Consider the following 11396-nt stretch of genomic DNA (forward strand, 5'->3'; position numbering starts at 1 on the left):
GAACGGAGACGTCACGTCGTGACCGACGAATTGGGAACTCGCTTAGAGAGACCAATCTGCTTCGAATACTACAAAAAACGCCAATGAACTTGGCATTGAGATATTTGCATAATGCTGGCGCCGCCCCGCCAGGTGCGTATATAAGACGCACGTGCAAATGAGGAAATCAGCTTCTGTTCGCTGAGAAAGCCGGAAGGTGACCGGCCTAAACAGCAGGTGGCAGCACCTGTGGCGACGGGACGTGACGTCTCCGTTCCCTCCTTCAGGGAACGAGGGTTACATCCGTAACCGAGACGTTCCCTTTCAGTCGGTCACTACGACGTCACGTCGTGACCGACGAATTGGGAATCCCTACCAAAAACGCCACTAGGGGCTGACCTCTTCCAGTGTCTGCATAAAGCCCTCCGGTTTCCACTTAAGGATAAGGAGAATTAGGTTTTAAGGCAGAAGGCCGGGCACTAGATGTTCCTTTAACCCCACAGTAGTGCCAGCAACTGGGAAGCGCCCTACCAGAGCGGAATAGGAACGCTGCGGAAGCCACCGCCCCGTTAAGGGCTATTGGTGGGCGAAAGTCAACCGTAGTTGAGGTCTAAATGACAGCCGTGGCTGTGTAAGCAAAGCAGTGCTCTGCTAAGGGAAACGTGGGCTAGTAGGATTAACCCCACGGAATAATACTCACAAAGGAACCCGTTGGGACGCAATGTGGAGCCCTGGCCAAACACGTAGGTTCGTAAGAATACAACTAGTGAAAGGCTGACAGCCAATGCTCCGCAACAAAGGCTGTCAAGGCAGTGGAGGGAGCAAATAAAACCAGTACGCATCTATGCTCAATTAGACTTCCATACTGAAAACACAATTTGGAGAATCATACTGAGCCTGCAAGACGACTTGAGAGTAAGATCTCCTTGTCCTCCCTGCAGAGGACAGAACACTAGAGGATACAGTCTCGGTACGAACATTGTAAAATCTAATGAACGTATTAGGTGTCGCCCAACCCGCAGCTCTACAGATGTCTGTCAGCGAGGAACCACGAGCTAATGCCCAAGATGAGGCAACACTCCGAGTGGAGTGCGCTCTCAAATTAAAGGGGCAAGGAATGCCCTGCAAATTGTAAGCTAGGGCGATAGTATCAACTATCCAATGAGACATCCTCTGCTTAGTGACAGCTTTCCCTTTCTGCTGACCACCATAACAAACAAAGAGCTGGTCTGAGGTCCTGAAGCTTTGCGTGCGGTCCACGTAGAATCGCAGTGCGCGTACGGGGCACAACAAAGCCTCGGTTGGGTTTGCCTGCTCCAAAGGCAATGCTTGCAAGCTCACCACTTGATCTCTGAAGGGAGTAGTGGGAACTTTGGGCACGTAGCCTGGTCTGGGTCTCAAGGTCACGCTCGAGACAGAAGGACCAAACTGAAGGCACGAATCGTCAACAGAGAATGCATGTAAATCCCCTATTCTCTTCACCGAAGCCAATGCTAGTAGGGTCAAAGCCTTCATGGATAGAAGCTTCAGACTCGCAGACTGCAAAGGCTCGAACGGAGGACTCTGAAGCGCTTTCAGCACCATGGACAGGTCCCAGGGAGGAATAGAAGGAGGGCGCGAGGGGTTTAGCCTGCGAGCGCCTCTCAGGAATCTAACAACCAAATCATGCTGGCCCACTGATCTGCCGTTAATAAGTGAGTGATGCGCAGATATAGCGGCGATATCAACTTTAATAGTGGATGGTGACAGCCTACCATCTAACCTATGTTGAAGATATAAAAGCACAACGTTAATAGGGCATTCTCTGGGGTCCTCGCGTTGCGAAGAGCACCAGGTGACGAAAAGGTTCCATTTTAACGCGTAAGCCCGTCTCGTAGACGGAGCTCGTGCCGCGTCAATAGTGTTAGATACCGCTTGGGGTAAATCACTTAAACCTTGTGCGCGCTCAACGACCAAACGTGGAGATTCCACAGGTCGGGGCGCGGGTGCCATAATGTGCCCCCTCCCTGAGAAAGAAGGTCCTTCCTCAGGGGAATCCGCCAGGGAGGGGCTGTCGCGAGGAGCATAAATTCCGGAAACCAATTCCTGGTCGTCCAATATGGGGCGATCATTAAAAGGCTCTCCTCGTCCTGCCTGACTTTGCACAGAATCTGTGCTATTAAACTCACTGGGGGGAACGCATATTTGCGCAGACCCCGCGGCCAGCTGTGTGCCAACGCATCCACTCCGAGGCTGCCCTCGGTTAGTGAATAAAACAGGCGACAATGGGTATTGTTCGGTGACGCAAATAGGTCTATCTGCGCTCGACCGAATTTCCTCCAAATCAGCTGGACCGTCTGGGGGTGGAGTCGCCATTCGCCGGGGCGCGCTGCTCGGGAAAGCGCGTCTGCCGCTGTATTGAGCGAGCCCGGTATGTAAATGGCACGAAGGGACCTCAGATGCTTCTGACTCCAAAGGAGGAGATGACGAGCGAGATGCGACAGGTGACGAGAGCGCAAACCGCCTTGACGGTTGATATACGCTACAGTCGCAGTGTTGTCTGAGCGTACTAGTACATCCTTCCCTCGCAGCTCCGTCGCGAAGCGTACGAGTCCCAGATATACTGCCCACAACTCGCGGCAATTGATATGCCAATGCAACTGGGGTGCTGTCCACACCCCCGAAGCCGTGAGCTCGCCGTACGTGGCTCCCCAGCCCGTGTCGGAGGCATCTGTGTGTACAACAGCATGCCGGGAGATCTGTCTCATGGAGACCCCTGCTCTGAGAAACGCAGGATCTGACCACGGGGGGAATGTTAGGCGGCACGCAGGTGTAATGGTTACACGGTGAATGCCGGCGCGCCACGCTCTCCTCGGGACTCGATCGTGAAGCCAACGCTGAAGCGGTCTCATATGGAGCAGTCCGAGCGGTGTCACGGCCGCTGCTGCTGCCATACGCCCCAGGAGTCTCTGAAATTGTTTCAGAGGGACCGCATTCTTCCCTCGGAATGACCCGAGGCAAGTCAGAATTGATTGAACACGTTCTTCTGTCAAACGCGCCGATAAATCGATCGAGTCCAGTTCCATACCGAGAAAAGAGATCCTCTGCGTGGGGCAGAGTTTGCTCTTTCCCCAGTTGACCCGAAGACCCAAACGGGCGAGATGTTGAAGTGTTAGATCTCTGTGTTCGCACAGCGTCCGCCGAGAATGCGCTATTATAAGCCAATCGTCGAGGTAAGCCAATATGCGAACACCGCTCTCTCTGAGGGGCTGTAACGCCGCCTCTATCACTTTCGTGAACACACGGGGAGAGAGAGACAGCCCGAACGGTAAAACTTTGTATTGATATGCCCGACCCTCGAACGCAAACCGGAGAAACGGTCTGTGACGGGGAAGAATGGACACATGAAAATACGCGTCTTTCAGGTCTATCGCTGCAAACCAATCGTGGGGGCGTATTGCACTGAAAATCTGTTTCGGTGTAATCATCCTGAAAGACCTCTTCTGAAGAGATTTGTTCAGGACACGCAAATCCAAAATCGGTCGTAACCCGCCGCCTTTCTTGGGAACTATGAAATACGGGCTGTAAAAACCCGATCTCATCTCGGTAAGAGGGATCGGCTCGATCGCGTCCTTCGCCAACAGGACCTCGACCTCTGCACGCAGTACATGTGCATCGGACGCTTTCACCGTGGTGAAACGTACGCCCGCAAATTTGGGAGTGTGCCGATTGAATTGAATTTCGTAACCGAGGCGGATCGTGCGTAAAACCCAACGAGACGGGTTGGGAAGCTGAAGCCAAGCTCCCAAGTACCGTACGAGAGGAATTAGCGGCACAACCGGTGAACCCGCGGCGGGGCAGCGAGGCGGGACAGGCGGGACTGCCGGTGCGTCTGCCGTGACAGCATAAGCATCTACAGTGTGTGTGTGTGTGACACTGACCTGAGCCCGCTGAGAGAGACGGTCGTCCGGTCTCCTCAGCGGAGGACGCAGACTCCGAAGGGTATGCTGGTGGTCCGGTCTCCGCAGTGGAGAACTCGAACTCGCCAGAACACCCGCTGGCGATAGAGGAGAGGGAGGAAGAGCATCTGACTGCCCGCTCACATCTCTCTCGATCCTCTGGAGACCTGGAGAAGGAATAGGAATGCACTCTTTTTGTGGTTTTGTGGGTGCCGGCTGAGAAGCCGGCGGAACAGAAACAAAACGAAACCAAAGATTCTCCACCCGGCCCTCTACCGGTGGAAGGAGTGGTGCCATCACCGTCTCCCGTAGAGTGATCCCATCCAAATCCAGGTCGCCCGTCTCAGGGCCGCTTCGACCTCCGTTTACCACGGGAAGCGGGTGGAGCGGGCGGGGCGGGCTGCCGACGGCTGGTCCCCCTCCGTGGCCTGGAAGATGTTCTAGCGGGGGGGGCGGAGGCAGCCGCCGGAGGGCGCCCTCGGCGAGGAGCAGACGGGGCCGCCGGCGCTGGAGGGCGAGATGCAGGTCGCTTGCGCCGGGGCATGATCTGAGCGATCGCCTCCGTCTGCTTCTGGGCGGCGGAGAACTGCTGGGCGAAAGACTCCACCGACTCGCCGAAAAGACCCGCCTGGGACACGGGGGCATCCAAGAACTTGTTCTTCTCCGCCTCAGACATGTCCGCCAGACAGAGCCATAGATGGCGTTCTTGGACCACCATCGTGGACATCGCACGACCAATCGCCTGCGCTGTGACCTTCGTAGCACGAAGGGCCAGATCCGTCGCGGCCCGGAGCTCCGAAAGCACAGGCGAGTCGTGTCCTCCCTCATGCAGATCTCTCAAAGCTTTCGCCTGATGTACCTGCAGCAACGCCATAGCGTGCAGGGCTGAAGCCGCCTCTCCGCATGCCTGGTGGGCAGCCCCCGTTAAACGGGAAGACTGTCGGCAAGCACGGGAGGGTAGGGTTGGGCGGTCCTTCCAGGAGGGAGCGGTGGCCGGACACAGTTGCATCGCGACCGCACGCTCTACGGGGGGGATCCCCGTATAACCCTTAGCAGCTCCATCGGTGAGGGAGGTGAGGGGGGAGGGCTGAAAAGACCGTAATCTGGTAGAAAACGGTGACTTCCAGGTCCTAGTCAGCTCCTCGTGCACCTCGGGGAAGAATGGTACCGGCGGAGAGGGTTGTGAAACCCGGGCAGCTCCAAAGAACCAATCATCCAGGCGGGACGGTTCGGGCTGTGGGGGGTGAACCCACTCCAACCCTACGGTCTCCGCCGCTCGAGAGAGCACGGCCACCATCTCTGGATCGAAATCCGGCGTCACGACCCGTCCGGAAGGGGGGAGGACATCCGGATCCTCAGAGGGAGAGGGCCCACCCTCGGATGCTGTGGTCTCCGTGGACCCGGAGGGAGGCACGACAGATCCTGCAGACATCGCAGAACACGACTCTACAGTCTCCATCGGCACATCAACCGGCTGTGGATGAGGAGGCTGAGAGCCGGAGGACGAATCCCCCGACCGGCTCAGCACAGTGATGCGGAGATCGTCCTTTGAGAGCCTCACGGCCGCTCCGTGGCGGCGTTCGGAACTCGCTGGACGTGGGTTGCGTTTTTCCCGGAGGAAAGACAACCGTCTCCGCAAATCCACAAGGGACATGTTCTCGCAGTGAGAACACTTACCCCCAGCGAACGCTGCCTCTGCGTGCTCGATGCCCAAACACGAAAGACAACGCTCGTGACCGTCCTTCGGACCCATATACTTCCCGCATCCAAGATCACACGGACGAAAAGCCATCCTGAAAAGGACGCTAATCGCCGGATATACGAGAGAGTGGCTGCCTTTAACAAGGCACAAAGCTCTCTCGTATCACTCTTTTAGGGAAATTCACTCAGATGCTCAGTTGATGATGCGCACAGGGAAAGGCAACGCACACACTAAACTCAAAACAAAAAGATGCAGAGCCTGTGGAATGCTGCGAAGCGTCCGCTGTGGTACTGCCAGTCCAACCAACTTCCGCAATCGATCCCAACAGAGTAAAGTAGCTTCTCAGTAGCAGATACTGCCGGCTTTCGAAGCGATAAAAAGCTGATTTCCTCATTTGCACGTGCGTCTTATATACGCACCTGGCGGGGCGGCGCCAGCATTATGCAAATATCTCAATGCCAAGTTCATTGGCGTTTTTTGTAGTATTCGAAGCAGATTGGTCTCTCTAAGCGAGTTCCCAATTCGTCGGTCACGACGTGACGTCGTAGTGACCGACTGAAAGGGAACATAGGATCAAGAGATGATAGACTGACATCTGCTGGCCAGTTCAGGGAGCTACACTGCGACCAAAATGGTCGCATATGCGACCTTTTGAACTGCCGTTGCAACCCTAATTTTTAATGGGTCGCAAATGTGCTACCTAATGTTTTAGACAATATGCTATGATTTACTATGAGCATTTATTAAAACATAAATGTGGATTTTAAGAATACGTTTTATAACGTGCTCTGAGCCATCAACACGTTGGCTTCATTTTGTGTGAAAGCACGTCGTGTCTCTCTATATCAGTGTGCGTTTGCGTGCTCAGCTGTTTCTCAATGAAGGTGCGACGCGACGCAAGCGCAGTGTCTTCCATGTTTCTGAACTTGAGCAGAGGTCTTTCTTCACTGAGGACGCGGGACCCGTATGGTTCCGGGTTTATATTTTAAATGATCTGTCGGGTCCGGTTAGGTCCTAGTTAAATTACTTTGGGTCCCAAGTCTGATTAATATTGAGTTTATAACCCGAGTCGATCGGAAAACGGCCATGAGAGCTACCGCGCTAAAGCTCGAGTGCAGTTTAGCGTGCCTTCGGTTTCTATGGCGATGGTTCTTGTTACGACCACGCGCTGCGTTTTCTTTCTCACATGTTTTTAATAATCTTATTATTAATAAACCATATATTTTCTAAAACCATATCTATATTAAGTTTGCACAGATTGTAGCAAAAAAGCAGTGCTAATGTCAAGCCCATTGACAGCAAGTAGATTTGAAAATAAAATAAGTGTAATAATATTATTGAAATAATAAGTGGATTAAGCTTTTTAAATCGGCAAGAGAGAAATAGAAAGATAGAGCAGAAGCAGTAAAAGTGCCTATTTAATAGAAATTATTACCATTATAACATCAGTCATAACATCAGTCACATTTATAATCTATAGACCTGCACTGTCTATTAATATACTATACATAGTATTGTATTATATTGAGTTTGATAAAAGGGGTCTAATTGCTTCATATATCAGTGCAAAAACAGTAAGTGTTTTCGTGGTGCTTTGACAAACAGTGTTAGCTTTGTTAATGGCAAAGAAAGTTTGGAGTGTTTAGATTAATGAAATATAATGTGAAATTAATATTAATTTTCAATAAATCAAAGTATTGTGTTGTGTCACACATTATTAGTTCTTCGTCACATGTATAGTAGACCATTATTTGTCAGTGGGTAATGATTGCCCTTTTTACCAGTTACCACCACCAAGTAAATTTCAGATCTGTGGGAAACACTGACTGCAACGTTTAAGAAAACAAGGCGGCATGTGGTTTAAAAGATGGCAAGTAAAATAAAAAGCATATCTGTAACCAGAGCGCCTTAATATAACTTGAAAAAAATATGTGCGACCAAATCATATTTTGCGCCAGTAACTGAAAAAGTTGGTAGCGCAAGTGCCACCAGTGGAAAAGGTTAGTGTAGTTCCCTGCCAGTTTCTCTGTCTATGGGTCTTTAAGCTTTTAAATGCCACCCCCCCCCCCAAAAAATGTGCACATTCAAATTGATTTAATTTGGTCTAGAAGCTAAATTTTGGTCTCACGTTAAAGTTTTTTACTGAAGTGTCTGGAGTTGTGAATATTTTAAAAAAAAAAGTTATTTAAATATATTTTAATAAAAATAATGCAATAAAGTATATATTTTATATTTAAAACCCATAAAAATGAAAATGTTTACTCCCAAAATGCTAAAAAAAAGCCACAAGTCTCAATCAGTTCTGATCCAAATTTCAAGTTTAAATCACAAAAAGTTAGGTTTCTGTCACACGTTTAGTGGTTTAACAGGGGGTATTACTGGGATATTGTCGATTCATTTTTCTTTTATTTGACTTTTTTGAAAATAAATAAAAATGCATTAATAAAAATATAATTCAATAAAAATGCATTAATATGCTAATAATATAAATAATAAAGACTGAAATTAAGTTTCCATATAAAATGATATAAAACTTAAATAAAATGAAGGTCCCCCAATTAAAACCTATTTATTAAATTATAAATGTTATGTAGTGTGTTAAGTATCTGTGTATACATAAAAAAGTTCTTTGTAGCGTAATCATCATAAAGTATGTAAGTATATAATTTGATTTGATACATGCACTGGGGGTCCCTGCTCCCCCCTCTATCCAATAAGGGTCCTTGGCCTAAAAAAAGTTGAAGACCTCTGCCTTAAAGGGATAGTTCATCCAAAAATGTAAATTCTGTCATTGTTTTTCAAAACCTGTGTACATTTTTTGTTCTGCTGCACATTGAACAAGCAGGAAACATGACTTGACTTCCACAGTAGGAATGAATACAATTGAAATCAATAGTGGCGCAAAATAAACTATAAAATAATATTTTAAAGAATGTTTGTAACCATCAACATTGGCCCCCATATCTTCTTTTATATTAGAAAATAAAGTCTAATACAGTTTATGAAATTATCTGTACTCCGTAAAACCCTACATAAACACATTTCTATATTTAAAAGCAATTACAAGACAACTAAGAAACAACATATGCCTTTATTTAATTCTTTAGCCTGCACTTGAACTGTGATAAACTGTGGACGTAAATCTCCACTTACATTACAACAAACTAATAAAATACAACCATATTTCAAAGAGAGACCAGTGGTGAAAATGTATATATGGGGCAAAAGTCATTCTGTCCACCACACCAGCCCCTGTGTGTGTGTTAAACAATGTTAAATCTGATGAACTGAACTGCCTGCAATGTGTTGCCTTCGGATTTCGTGGGGTCTGGAATGGGATAAGCACTTTAAACCCTCCACAAAACAAGTCAGCAAAGAAAAGTGGACTGAGATTAAAACAGGACCAGCCAACAATATCTTACATTAACTTTATGTGTAAGGGGTATAAGCATTGCCATAAAAATGGTCCCTAGCTGTCACTGGGGTCGTACCCTTACATCTTTGCACCTAAACAGGTCATATTAGTAATCCAGAGGTACATAGCGGTACCAAATGTATAGATATACAGTATGTACCTAAATTGTATATAGTAGGACCTTTTTAAAGGATACTGCCCCAGTGACAGATCCACTACAATATACACTTGTAATGCATTCACATTAAAAAAAAACCATGCCAGTCTTTAGTCAGTCACAAAGGGGGGAAAGATAATTGAGAAAAAAAGTTCAAAAGTTTAATATTTGCATTTTATAAACAACAGATAATTGAGAAAAAAAGTTCAAAAGTTTAATATTTGCATTTTATAAACAAAATATAATTGAGAAAAAAAGTTCAAAAGTTTAATATTTGCATTTTATAAACAAAAGATAATTGAGAAAAAAAGTTCAAAAGTTTAATATTTGCATTTTTTAAACAAAAGATAATTGAGAAAAAAAGTTCAAAAGTTTAATATTTGCATTTTTTAAACAAAAGATAATTGAGAAAAAAAGTTCAAAAGTTTAATATTTGCATTTTTTAAACAAAATATAATTGAGAAAAAAAGTTCAAAAGTTTAATATTTGCATTTTTTAAACAAAAGATAATTGAGAAAAAAAGTTCAAAAGTTTAATATTTGCATTTTATAAACAAAAGATAATTGAGAAAAAAAGTTCAAAAGTTTAATATTTGCATTTTTTAAACAAAAGATAATTGAGAAAAAAAGTTCAAAAGTTTAATATTTGCATTTTTTAAACAAAAGATAATTGAGAAAAAAAGTTCAAAAGTTTAATATTTGCATTTTTTAAACAAAAGATAATTGAGAAAAAAAGTTCAAAAGTTTAATATTTGCATTTTTTAAACAAAAGATAATTGAGAAAAAAAGTTCAAAAGTTTAATATTTGCATTTTTTAAACAAAAGATAATTGAGAAAAAAGTTCAAAAGTTTAATATTTGCATTTTATAAACAAAAGATAATTGAGAAAAAAAGTTTAAAAGTTTAATATTTGCATTTTTTAAACAAAAGATAATTGAGAAAAAAAGTTCAAAAGTTTAATATTTGCATTTTTTAAACAAAAGATAATTGAGAAAAAAAGTTCAAAAGTTTAATATTTGCATTTTATAAACAAAAGATAATTGAGAAAAAAAGTTCAAAAGTTTAATATTTGCATTTTTTAAACAAAAGATAATTGAGAAAAAAAGTTCAAAAGTTTAATATTTGCATTTTATAAACAAAAGATAATTGAGAAAAAAGTTCAAACGTTCAATATTTGCATTTTATAAACAAAAGATAATTGAGAAAAAAAGTTCAAAAGTTTAATATTTGCATTTTTTAAACAAAAGATAATTGAGAAAAAAAGTTCAAAAGTTTAATATTTGCATTTTTTAAACAAAAGATAATTGAGAAAAAAAGTTCAAAAGTTTAATATTTGCATTTTATAAACAAAAGATAATTGAGAAAAAAAGTTCAAAAGTTTAATATTTGCATTTTTTAAACAAAAGATAATTGAGAAAAAAAGTTCAAAAGTTTAATATTTGCATTTTATAAACAAAAGATAATTGAGAAAAAAAATAAAAAAGTTTTATATTTGCATTTTATAAACAAAAAAAAATTTATAAAAAAGTACAAAATTTTAATATTTGCATTTTATAAACAAATGATAATTGATAAAAAAAGTTAAAAAGTTTAATATTTGCATTTTATAAACAAAAGATAATTGAGAAAAAAAGTTCAAAAGTTTAATATTTGCATTTTTTAAACAAAAGATAATTGAGAAAAAAAGTTCAAAAGTTTTATATTTGCATTTTATAAACAAAATATAATTGAGAAAAAAGTTCAAACGTTCAATTTTTGCATTTTATAAACAAAAGATAATTGAGAAAAGTAGTTCAAAAGTTTAATATTTGCATTTTTTAAACAAAATATAATTGAGAAAAAAGTTCAAAAGTTTCATATTTGCATTTTATAAACAAAATATAATTGAGAAAAAAGTTCAACAGTTTCATATTTGCATTTTAAAAACAAAAGATTGAGAAAAAAAGTTAAAAAGTTTAATATTTGCATTTTATAAACAAAATATAATTGAGAAAAAAGTTCAAAAGTTCAATATTTGCATTTTATAAACAAAATATAATTGAGAAAAAAGTTCAACAGTTTCATATTTGCATTTTAAAAACAAAAGATTGAGAAAAAAGTTCAAAAGTTCAATATTTGCATTTTATAAACAAAAGATAATTGAGAAAAAAAGTTCAAAAGTTTTATATTTGCATTTTATAAACAAAATATAATTGAGAAAAAGTTC

Source organism: Misgurnus anguillicaudatus, chromosome 13 (genome assembly GCF_027580225.2).
Source record: "Misgurnus anguillicaudatus chromosome 13, ASM2758022v2, whole genome shotgun sequence".
In the NCBI taxonomy this organism is placed as follows: domain Eukaryota; kingdom Metazoa; phylum Chordata; class Actinopteri; order Cypriniformes; family Cobitidae; genus Misgurnus; species Misgurnus anguillicaudatus.